Genomic DNA, 13,113 nt, shown 5'->3' with positions numbered 1-13,113 from the left:
CCAACTGGTTACTTTAGGAAATTCAATACATAATAACTGCAATTGCCTCTCTGTGGAAACGAACTCTTTTTTATCATATACTTTAAGAAAGTGAAATTATTTTTGATGCATATGACAGCGATCAAATTTTGGCGCCGCTGCCGGGGAGGCATATGGCTAGTTATTAAGTTTTTAGTTTCTTATCATCATTTATGCTTTCATATTTTCTATTTGTTTCTAGTTTCATTTTTCTGACTTGGTTGTGAGAATTTTTTTTCAGGTACTAATCCCTGGCTCCCAAGAATTGGAATTATCCAAGGTGTGGAATCACTACTCGTGAAGGAACAATACTCCAAGCAAGACTTGACGAGATGGAAGAACAAGAGTTGGAAGTGGAAGAAGTTTAAAACTAGAAGAAGAACAAGAGGTTTTGGTTGAACAAGAGCCACCTTTTGAAGAAGAAGAAGAAGAAGCAATGGGTGATGTGAATCGTACACTCAAGGACCTAGCTTCTCACAAGCTCGATACATAACAATGGTGTATCCAAGCAAACTCAACCTTTGAGATCAAGCCGGGGTTGATTAGAGAGTTACCAAAGTTTCATGGCATGGAGAATGCAAACCCAAACAAACATCTTATGGACTTCCATACCATAGTCATGGCCATGCTTCCAACGAAGACTAATGCAGATGAAGCAATGTTGAAAGCTTTTCCATTCTCTTTGGAGGATAATGCTAAGGAATGGTTGTATTACTTGCCATCCGTAAGTGTCACAACATGGAATGGGTTGAAGAAACTCTTTCTAGAAAGATATTTTCCTGCATAAAAAGCTACTCACATTCGCAAGGAGATTTGTGGAATGAAGCAACATGTAGAGGAATCATTGTATGAGTGTTGGTAGCAATAAATGATGTTATGATACTCCAATACTGCTACGAAGGTCTTCAATCAAGTGATAGATCTCTTCTTGACGCCGCGGGTGGTGGTGCACTAGTGAACAAGATGGTGGCCCAAGTTGCCGAGTTGATTGAAAATATGGTTGGAACTCGCAACAATTCTACACAAGAGGTGAACCAAATGGTTAGGCGAGTGCATGAAGTTTCTGATTCATCATCACACCTTGATCAAAGGATGGGTAGCATGGAGAGAATGGTGCAAAACATGGCTGCAGTTATTATACCTTCATATGATGAAGAGTTGGAGCAAGCTAGTGCGGTCTTTCCAAATCAGCAAAGAAGGTATGATCCCTACTCCAACACTTACGATCTGGGATGGAGAGATCATCCCAATTTTAGCTATGCTAACAAGCAAGGTGCGGTTCAACAACCAAATTTCAACCGTCCGTGTGCATTCCAACCACAACAGCAACAATTTTCAGCAACCGCAACAACAACAAAGTCAAGATTCCGGTCCTAATGAAAAGCTTCAAGCGATGATGCAAGGCATTTCTACTATGTTTCAACAAAGTCAAAAAGAAACCAAGAGTGCAATCAAGTATTTGCAGACACAAATGGGTTCCATGGCTACTGAGTTGAACCAAGTGAAGGCACAAATTGGTGGGAAACTCCCTTCTCAACCTATTAACCCGAAGGGGAATTTCAATACTATTATGTTGAGGAGCGGTACACAACTTGTGCAACCCGAAGTTACTGATTCGGGCAGGGTGGAACCACCAAAGGAACCTGTTTTGGAGGAGAAGAATGAGGATTATCCCCAAACTTCTGAGGTACCTATTCCTAACTCTAAAACTCTGGTTTCTACTTATGTTCCTCATTTACTTTTCCCTCGCAGATTTGCAAATTCCAAGAAGGAGGAACTAGAAAAGGAGATTTTAGACATTCTCAAGGAGATCCATGTGAACGTTCCACTCATAGATGCAATCAAGAAAGTTTCAAAGTATGCAAAGGTATTGAAGGATTTGTGTACCAATAAAAAAAGGCTCAAAGGAAATGAAGTGCTAAGTGTGGGGGAGAATGCTTCGGAAATCTTACAACACAAACTCCCACTGGAATGCAAGGATCCTGGTAGCTTTGACATTCCCGTCAATATTGGAAACACTACATTTAACAAAGCTATGTTGGACTTAGGTGCATCCGTAAATGTTGTGCCTGTATCTATGTGCAATTCACTTGATTTAGGTCCTCTCAAAAAGTCTGGAATTGTGTTGCAATTAGCCGATCGCTCTAATGTCTACCCAATGGGTATTGTTGAGGATGTTCTTGTACAACTTAATCAACTAGTATTTCCAGCAGATTTTTGTGTCTTAGAGATGGATGAAGGTTCACCGAACTCGTCTCTTCCATTGTTACTTGGGCGCCCCTTCATAAAAACGGTGAAAACCATTATTGATGTTGACAAGGGAATGCTGACTATAGAATTCGATGGAGAAATAATACGTTTCAACATTTTTGAGACGATGAGATATCCTAGTGATGTCCACCCTTGTTTCTCCATTGATATGATGGACACATTGGCGCAAAAAATGTTTGAGTTGAATGGTATTGATACTTTGGAAACCGTGCTCACTACACCCATTGATTATGATTTGGAGTATGGTGATGAGATTAAAGAAACCATTGGTTCTCTTGACTCATTACCGGAAAAATCAGCAATTAAGAATATTTCTTATGCTTCTTTACCTTGCAATGATGAAAAACTTGTACCATCAATTGTTAAATCTCCAAAGTTAGAATTGAAACCTCTTCCAAGTCACTTAAAGTACTTGTATTTGGGTGACAAGGAAGATTTACCCGTGATTGTTTCTAACGAGCTTAGTGAATTACACGAGCAAAAACTTCTAAGGGTGTTAAGGAAGTACAAGACGGCCATGGGATGGACAATTACTGACATCAAGGGTATAAGCCTTGCCGTTTGTATGCACAAGATCCGTTTGAAAGATGATGCAAAGCCTACAATGGAAGCGCAATGTCAATTGAACCCCCCAATGATGGAAGTTATAAAAAAGGAGATACTCAAGCTTTTGGACGTGGGTGTTATCTACCCCATATCCGATAGCAAGTGGGTGAGCCTGGTACAAGTAGTACCTAAGAAATCAGGTGTGATGGTGGTAGAGAATGATAAGAATGAACTTGTCCCAACTTGTGTGCAAACCGGTTGGAAGGTTTGTATTGATTATAGAAAATTGAATGCCACCACTAGAAAAGATCACTTCCCTTTACCATTTATTGATCAAATGCTTGAACGTTTATCTGGACATTCTTACTATTGCTTCCTTGATGGCTATTCAGGTTACAATTAGATTGTGATAGCGCCGAAGGATAAAGAGAAAACCAATTTCACTTGTCCGTTCGGTACTTTTGCTTATAGAAGGATTCCTTTTGGCTTATGAAATGCTCTAGCTACCTTCCAAAGGTGTATGGTAATTATTTTTTCATATGTTGAAAACATAATCGAAGTGTTTATGGATGACTTAGTGTCTTTGGTGATTCATTTGACCTTTGCTTGAACAATTTGTCACTAATCCTTGAACGATGTGTTGAAATAAATCTTGTGCTGAATTGGGAGAAGTGCCATTTCATGGTAACTCATGGCATAGTTTTAGGCCATATAATATCTTCTAAAGGCTTGGAAGTTGATAATCTAAGATAGACCTTATTCGTGCTCTAACCCCTCCCACTACGGTGAAGGAGATACGTTTTTTTCTTGGTCACGCAGGTTTTTATCGTAGATTCATCAAGGACTTTTCCAAGATAGCATCACCACTTTACAATTTTTGCAAAAAGATGTGGTTTTTAACTTTGATGAAAAGTGTGTGGCGGCATGATAGGCGAGTTAAACTCGGCTCGAAATACCAAATGTGTATAATCAAAGTCTATATAGCAAAATGACTTTTGTCTAAAGATATGAGATAGAGTAGATAGACTTTTGAGTGATAGATAAGTTCAAGTCTCCACATACCTTTTTGTCGATGAAGTTCCACCAGTTCCTTGAGTAGTTCTTCGTCTTGTATGATGATCCTCCATGGAGTTCTTGAGCTCAACTACACTTTCTATCCTAGTCCGAGACTTAGCTATAGTAGACTAGAAATCAAGACTTATAGTTTTGGTCACTAACATTGACAAACATGCTTGAGATAGCAACGCATGCGAATTCGACCGAGCAATGCTCTAACAATCTCCCCTTTGTCAATTTTAGTGACAAAACTATCAACACATATGGTTTGAAAGAACCTTTTATTTCAGCCCCCATCATTAAACCACCGGATTGGAGCAAGCCTTTTGAGCTCATGTGTGATGCAAGTGATTATGCGGTTGGTGCGGTGCTTGGGCAGCGTGTGGGGAACATACCTCATGCCATTTATTATGCTTCTAGGACACTCAATGAAGCCCAACAAAATTACACAACCACTGAAAATGAGTTATTAGCTATTGTATTTGCTTTGGAAAAGTTTCGCTCTTATCTAATTGGTACAAAAGTTGTTGTCTTTTCTGATCATGCAACAGTTAGGTATTTGCTTACAAAGAAAGATGCGAAACCGAGGCTCATAAGATGGATTACACTCTTACAAAACTTGAGCCGTCTTGCTGTGGACAAGGAAGTTATCCCATTGCGTGAAAGTTTTCCGGATGAGCAACTATTCTCAATTTCCTTTGGGGAACCATGGTACGCAGATATTGTTAATTACTTAGTTTCTAAACAAATCCCAAAGAACTTGTCTCGTGCTGAGAGGGACAAACTTAAGAAGTTAGGAAACCAACATATATGGGATGATCCATACTTATGGAAACATTGTAGTGACCAAGTAATACGAAGGTGCGTTCCCGAATCTGAATTTAATTATATATTGTCTTTTTGTCACTCTTTGCTTGCGGAGGACACTTTGGGAGCAAGAGAACCGCTCGCAAGGTACTAAAATGTGGTTTCTATTGGCCAACTTTTTTTAAGGATGCATATGCCTTTTGTACTACATGTGATAGATGCCAAAAAACAGGCAATCTAGGTGCTCGAAATGAAATGCCACAAACTATTATTCAATTTGTTGAAGTTTTTGATATTTGCGGAATTGATTTTATGGGCCCTTTTGTCAATTCTAGTGGAAATTATTATATCTTGCTTGTTGTTGATTATGTCTCGAAATGGTGGAAGCTAAGGCCACCCCAACTAATAATTCAAAAGTGGTTTCAGATTTTGTGCAAGCTAATATTTTTGCAAGGTTTGGAATTCCAAGAGTCATAATTTGTGATGGGGGTTCATACTTCAAAAACAGGTTCTTGCAAAGCTTGTTAAGGAAGTACTGTTATAGCACTGCTCGGTCGAACTCGCATGCGTTGCTATTTCAAGCATGTTTATCAATGTTAGTGATCAAAACTATAAGTCTTGATTTCTAGCCTATTTATAGATGTCTCGGACTAGGACATAGATAGTGTAGTTGAGCTTCGATTTCACAGAGTTCATCATTTGAAGACGAAGAACTAATAAGGGGAGCTTGTGGAACTTCTTCGACAAAAGGTATGTGGAGACTTGAACTCATCTATCACTTGGAAAGTCTATTTCTACTATCTCCTATATTGGGACATAAGTCGTGTTAAGATATAGTTTTTTGTATACACATTTGATATTTCGAGCTGAGTATATCTCGCTTACATATTTCTTGAAATATGTGTTAGTAAGCTTTCCCTTCGACTAAGTTCATCTTATATCATGAGAAAACTGCCGAGTAACATCTTACATGGTTTGTGTGATACAATCATTTGATGTAGGCTTGAAATGTTTCGATAATGATTATTTCAATATTCTGAAAATTGCTATGATGCTAATAGTGTGTGAAAACGGCTATTATAATTATAGAAGAATGATTCAATGATTGAAATAAAGAATTGAGAATGTAACCATGTTTGGATATAAGCATATATAGTGTGTTCGCACATTAGTGTATAAATCCATAAACCGGGATCCAAGTGTATGCATATGTGTGTATATGAAACTGGTGAAGTCGAAAATTTCCGCTGAGTTTGGTTTTGACAAACTCTTAACTAGTTACCTTAAGTATGCGTACCCGTACGCATACTGGCGGAAGTTTTCGAACCGAAAATTTCTGCTGAGTTTGGAAATTAAACAAACTCAAATCCGGTGTAGGCATACTTAGGCTGGTTACTTTGTAAAATCGGCCAGTTCATGAACTTAAACATTTAAATCATAAGGAATGCAATCTTTGCAAACCGTGGCTATAATGTTCATGATTGATTCAAGTGAATCAAACCGATTTGATTTCAATTGTGTTTTCTATAAAAATTGAAAAACTCTTTAACTAGTTTCATTTGAGTCATTTGAACTAGCTATGATTGAGATGAATAAGGTTGATATGAGAGTAATCATATGGCTAACCTTGGTTAACTATTTGTGAACCAACATGGTGTACACGTTTAGGTACGGTTACATAAACCTAAATGAGCGTAGATTTCATTTGTGTGTAACAAGCTAAGTTCGATCTAACGGTTGAAAGATATTAGCTTGGTTGAATCAGGTTTTTCATTTAACGGTGATTATTGAATGTTTTTTTACCAAGGTAACTTGGATTGCAAACCCCGATTTGAAAACTATATAAAGGAGAACTCTGGCAACTGGGAAACCTAATCCTCACACCTCCTGTATGTTACTAGTTGCATAACTAGAGTCGATTATCCTTTAACCTTAGGTTTATTCTCGAGACCCTGTAGGTTAACGACTTGAAGACTTCATTGGGATTGTGAAGCCAGACCCAACTATTATCTTTGTAGTTGCGTGATCTGATCTTGTTGTTTCTATCGTGTTGAGTATAATTGAAATAATTGGCTCGAGATTTTATATCTCCCATAAGCAAGATAGCAAAATAATCACAAACACTTCGTCTCATCGTTTGTGATTCCACAAAAAATTGTTTCGTTAGTCGATTAAGTTTATTGTGAGGTGATTGATAATTCTAGACTGTTCTTCGGGAATATAAGTCCGGGTTATCAATTGGTTCCTGTTCACCTTGATTTATCAAAACACGGAACAAAAACTCTTGAGTATTTCTGTGGGAGACATATTTATTCAATCCTATAGACTTTTCTGTGTGAGACGGATTTGTCTATCAAGTCATCGACTTTGGGTCGTAGCAACTCTTGGTTGTGGGTGAGATCAACTAAGGGAATCAAGTGCGTAGTATCCGGCTGGGATCAGAGACGTAAGGAGCACAACTGTACCTTGAATCAGTGTGAGATTGATTAGGGTTCAACTACAGTACAATCCGAAGTTAATTGGTAGTAGGCCAGTGTCTGTAGCGGCTTAACATAGTGTGGTGTTCAATCTGGACTAGGTCCAGGGGGTTTTCTGCATTTCCGGTTTCCTCGTTAACAAAATTCTGGTGTCTGTGTTATTTCTTTTTCGCATTATATTTTGTTATATAATTGAAATATCACAGGTTATGCGTTAAGATCAATCAATTAGAATATCCAACCTTGGGTTGTTTATTTACATTGATTGACACTTGAATATTGGTCTTTGGTACCGTTCAAGTTACTCCTCTTATTCAATCGGGCTCCCAGATTGCTATTTGCTGATTGCGGATTGAATTAAGAGTTAGAGATATTAAACTCTTTGATATACTTTACTCTAGATTGAGTATGACTGTCTAGTTGATTCTCTAGAAAGTATATTGGAGTAAGTCCTCTCAGATTGCCAAACGAATTGTTAGGCGTGGTTGTTAGACCCCCGCATTTTCAAGTACAATGTGTCGCATATGATTGCAACACCATAACACCCCCAATCAAATGGACAAGCTTAGGTTTCCAACCGAGAAGTGAAGTCTATCCTAGAGAAGACGGTGAATCCAACAAGGAGGGATTGGAGTTCGCACCTCAATGATGCTTTGTCGGATACTAGAACCGCATACAAGACACCTATTGGGATGTCTCCCTTTAGGATTGTTTGCGGTAAACCTTTTCACTTACCCGTTGAAATTGAGAATAAGGCGCTTTGGGATATTAAGCAATGCAATATGGAGTTGGATGGTGCTGGAAGACAAAGGAAGTTACAATTCCAAGAGTCAGAATAAATCCGCAATGGTTCATTTGAAAGATCAAGGATTTACAAGGAAAAGAAGAAAGCATTTCATAATATAATGATCACAAAGAAACAATTTTGCATTGGGCAGAAAGTGCTTTTGTTTATTTCTCGTTTGCAATTATTTCCGGGTAAATTAAGGTCACGTTGGATTGGACCTTTTATTGTGACTAATGTGTTTTCTCATGGTGCAGTGGAAATTCGTAGTTTAGCTACAGGTAATGAGCTTAAAGTAAATGGGCACCGGTTGAAACCATATTATGAGAACTTCTCTTCGGATGTCGTGGAAGGAGTTAACTTTGTGGAAGTACTCCCTATGGAGGAGCCTTAGCATGCAAGGAGATAGTCGGGCTGACGACTTTAAACCAAGCGCTGCATGGGAGGCCACCCATTGGTTTTGTATCTCTTATCTTTTTTATTTCTTGTCTTATGTTTATTCTTGTTTTTATTTTATCTTATTTTGTGATTTCTTGTCACATTATCATGTAGTATTTCCCACCATGACTTTCTTTGGATGATTCAATTTACATTGAGGACAATGTAAAGTTTAAGTGCGGGGGAGTGGTTAAGCATTTGCATTTTAATTTTTTTTTCATAAATTTTTCGACTTTTGTGTGAATTAGTGCATGAAAAACTCCAACTTTTAGTTAGTTTAGAGTCACATAGTATACATGTCGCTAAGGTTACATCGAAATTCTCACAAGAGTGACTGGACTTAAAGATGACAAAGAACGTAATCGGGTTTCTTGCTTGTATGAGAGTTAAAGTTGGATTTAACCATGCCAGTGGCAAATAAGGTGCAGACTGAATTCAGTATTAGAGTTGTGATCCCCTATAGTGGAGACTACCTATTGTTACATCATGTAAGGCACCGACCTTCAATTCTTTGTACGTGTCTAAATATATGCTTTTAGAGTGTGTGTCTCCGTACGTTAATTTTGGGTAGAATGGTGAGCTACCCAACCTCCCACCAACAGAAGCACTACTTTGATCTCTTGAGTGCTATTTTATCAATCATGATGGTGTCATCGGATTGCTAACTTACATACCACTTGTAATCTTGTTCGCAGTTAGCACCGTCCACTATATCTCTCTCTACACCAACAGGTCCATAGAAACACGACCATCATCATCAACAAGAGGAGCATCACAAATTCGAAGGAAAGTTGAAGACGTTCAAGGTTTACAAGCAATGGTACAGAAATGAGAAGATTTCATATTCAAGTAAAGCAACAAGACAAATGACAGAATTTTTACAAGTTGAATACTTATGTACAAGAGCGAAGATTATCAAGATGAGAGTTCAAAAATTTCATGATATCGAGACATACAAGTTGTGAAGAATCAAGCGGTGAAGTACTTACACCATGGCCTTTGTACTTGCATTTTTATTTTTATTTTCAGTTTGTGTTTATTTCTCTTGTCTCATAAAAAAAAATTGAAAAAAAAGTAAAAAAAAAAATAGACAAGAGAAAATTTTGTTAGAAGCATTATTAGTTTTATTATTTTGTATTGTTTTGTTTTCATTTTGTATTTGTTTTATTTTTCTTGTCTCAATTAAACAAAAAAAGAAAAAAAAATAGAAAAAAGAAAAAAAAAAGAGACAAGAAAAATGTGGTGTATCATATTTTGGTTTGCTTTTAGTTTTGTTCTTTCAATAAAGCCAATGGAAAGAAGGAATATCCATAATGAAGTTTCAAGCAACAAGGAACTAGAGGAAAGAATCACATTGTCAAGATTCTACGAAGTTCTAGAGTTATCATCGACAGTTGAAGACCGAATACAAAGATGAAGACAAGGATTGAAGACCGAAGACGTTTTTATGGATGCTGTGAGAGTGGTGGTAACTGCATGTCAAACGGATAACGAGGTAAGTAAGCATATTCCCACCTTCTTTAAGTGGTTGATTTCCTTTCTTAGATATCGTCAGAAAAAATGGGTTTTTCAAAATAATAAAAGATGTGGGTTTTCAAAACAATTCGGAGGGTTTTTTCCTTCCCATTCAAGGTGTCGCATGATTCTCTCTTCACTCCTACCTGGACACATGTGTGACCCATAACAAAGTTGTTTATCATTGAGAGAAAATTCATAAAACCTTTTCTTGTGAGGTAGAGTCGAGACTTTCGATCACTCTCGAACCCGAATCTCTTTCGATAAGGGATGGTTATTTCTATCTCAACTTTTAAGGATGAGATTATGTTCATGTATTTGTCTAACTTCTTATAATTAGTGTGCGGAATTTCTATGCTTTCTTAGCGCGTTGGATGTTATCATTTCAGAGAACTCGTAAGTTGGAAAAGTAGGTTTTGTGGGTATATTAGGCCTGTCAATGGAAGAATATCCGTCGGATATTTAGAAATCCGATATCCGATAGGTTAAGCACTATTGGATATTCGATATCCGATAATATCCTATAGGATATCAAAATTACATATCTATTCCGATAGGATAAGCTATCAGATATCGGATATTTATCCGATAATATCCGATTATGTATCCGATAATATCCGATTCTGAAAAAAAATGTTAAAAACCCTTTAAAACGTGTTCATAATTGAAATTTAAGTTCAATTTTTCAAACATTTCATATCGAATATCGGATATTTGTATCGGATATTAGGGTAAATCACAAATATGGTTAGGGTAAATCACAAATAAATCCATGTTCTATCGGATATCAGACATTAACCAAACGGATAAAGCCTAATCCGATTCCGATAGGTTAAGGAAGAAATATCCGATAAATATCCGTATCCCATATCCGAAAAAACGGATAAAATCCTATAGGATCCCGAATACTCGGAAACGGATTCCGGATATCGGACATATATTGACAGGCCTATGGTGTATTTCTAGTAAACCCTCACGAGATTATAACTCGTCCACTAGGGACACCTAGGGATTCAAAGGCTTTTTATACATGCTAAGTGTGACCGTAGCCTCGACGACACAGATTTGTATGTACGTTTTAGAATTTGTTTTGTTTGATTTGCTCGAGGACTAGCAAAGTCTAAGTGTGGGGGAATTTGATAGGTGTCTAAAAAACCTAATTTTATATCTAGTATTTATACTTGTGAGGTGAATAATAATATAGGCTGCACTTTGGGTTGCATAAGTCCGGATTTTGAGGTTAGCTAGACTTTTTCTATTGCTATCGATTTCCACACCTTTGATCAAACTATTTTATTGTAAAAGGAAATCATCATATAGGCTTAATCTGTGGGAAGCATATTTGGTTTAAAGTTTTCAATTGAGTTGAAGCAACTCTTAGTTGGTGTGACTTCATCAAAGGGAATCCATTACGCGGAGTCCTGCAGGGATTCAAGAGGCGTAAGGAGCGCGACTGTACCTTAATCGGTAGGATACCTTTTAGGGATCAACTACATTCCAGTCTGAAGTTAATTGGTAGTAGGCTAGTTCTGTAGCGGCTTAATACAGTTTGGTGTTCGATCTGGATGGGTCTCGGGGTTCTTCTGCATTTGCGGTTTCCTCGTTAATAAAACTTTTGTTATATGTGTTATTTCATTTTCCTCTTATATTGTTTATCTTTATAATTGAAATATCACAGGTTGTGCACTGATCAATCATGGTAGATACATCTGACCTAGTTTGTTGGATATGACTTGATTGATTCTTGGACATTGGTCTCTGGTATCATTCAAGTAATCTCTTTATGATTAGGTTCACGGACTTGTTTTCTAAATGTTCTAATAACAAGATAGAGATATATAACTCTATATATTATTCCTTGATTGAGTTTAACTCTCGTAGTTGTATTGAGTTTGTCCATAAAAATTGACAAAGAAAAACGTGGTGGTGTATTTTGGTACCCCCATGTTCTCAATTGGTATCATAGCAGGCAAACACGCTAAGACCTAATAAGTATGTGTTTGAAGCATTCTGACTATATGGAAAGGAGTGCAATCTCGATAAACGTACCGCCAGCATTTGATGGCACAAATTACTTATGGTGGAAATTTTCTATGCGTTACTCTTTATAAGCACGTGACTTTGAGACATGGAAACTCGTGGTTATTGGATACGAGGCGCCAACAGTTATTAGAGACAGAAACACTGTTGTCAAGCCATTAATATCTTATAGTGAATCCAAGATAAGTGCCGCAAAGCATAATTCAAACGGGTTTAATCACTATTATCCACGCCATAAACCCAGATCTTCAGCACCATATGACATCGTGCACTAAGACTAAAGATGCTTGGGATATCTTAGAAACCATATTTAAAGGAGATACATTAGAGAAAGAAGCTAGGTTTCAAAACCTAAATTCTGACTGGGAAAATATTCGTATGTCTTATGAAGATTTGTTTGATGAATTTAATCAAAATGCGTCTGGAACTGTTAATGCATCTTATGCGTTAGGGAATATTATTCCCCAAAAGGACATTGTGATGAAAATTATACGATCTTTACCAGCAAGATAAGAGTCTAAGAAACACGCCATCATGGAAGGGAATAACCTTGAAACTCTTTCCATAAATACACTCGTTGGAAAGTTGAAGATCTTTGATCATGAACTGTAATCCAAAAACGGAAAGGATATTGCGTTCAAGGCACTGAAAAACACTAAAACTCTCAAAAGTGAAAGTGTTGACAACCCTGGAGATGATCTTGTTGATCCTGATCTTTCAGATGAAGATATTGATAACTCAGTATCATTGATCAAAAGACAGTTTAGAGACCTTCTTAGGAAGAGATGTAAACGATTCTCCAGAGAAAAATCTCCAAAGTTAGTTAAGCCACATAATCGTATTTCTGCCAAAAACAGAGATTCTAATGATACTAATGATGAGGATATGCCACACTTCTTCAAGTGTAAAGGGTTCAGTCACTTTTCTAATGATTGTCTAAATCGTATGAAATACACTGGCTACAAGAGTCTTCCTGCAACACTTGATGAAACATCTGATCATTATGATTCAGAAGAGGAAGATGATTCAAGTGTAGTACTCCTAGGGGAAATTGTCAATTTTTATAATTGTAGCAATACTCATATCAATCTTGATAATTTAATTGATGACTCTTTATGAAAATCATTAGAGGATGTAATGGATTTTTCGTATACTAAAGAA

Source organism: Papaver somniferum, unplaced genomic scaffold (genome assembly GCF_003573695.1).
Source record: "Papaver somniferum cultivar HN1 unplaced genomic scaffold, ASM357369v1 unplaced-scaffold_133, whole genome shotgun sequence".
Lineage (NCBI taxonomy): Eukaryota > Viridiplantae > Streptophyta > Magnoliopsida > Ranunculales > Papaveraceae > Papaver > Papaver somniferum.
This window is presented reverse-complemented; position numbering follows the sequence as displayed.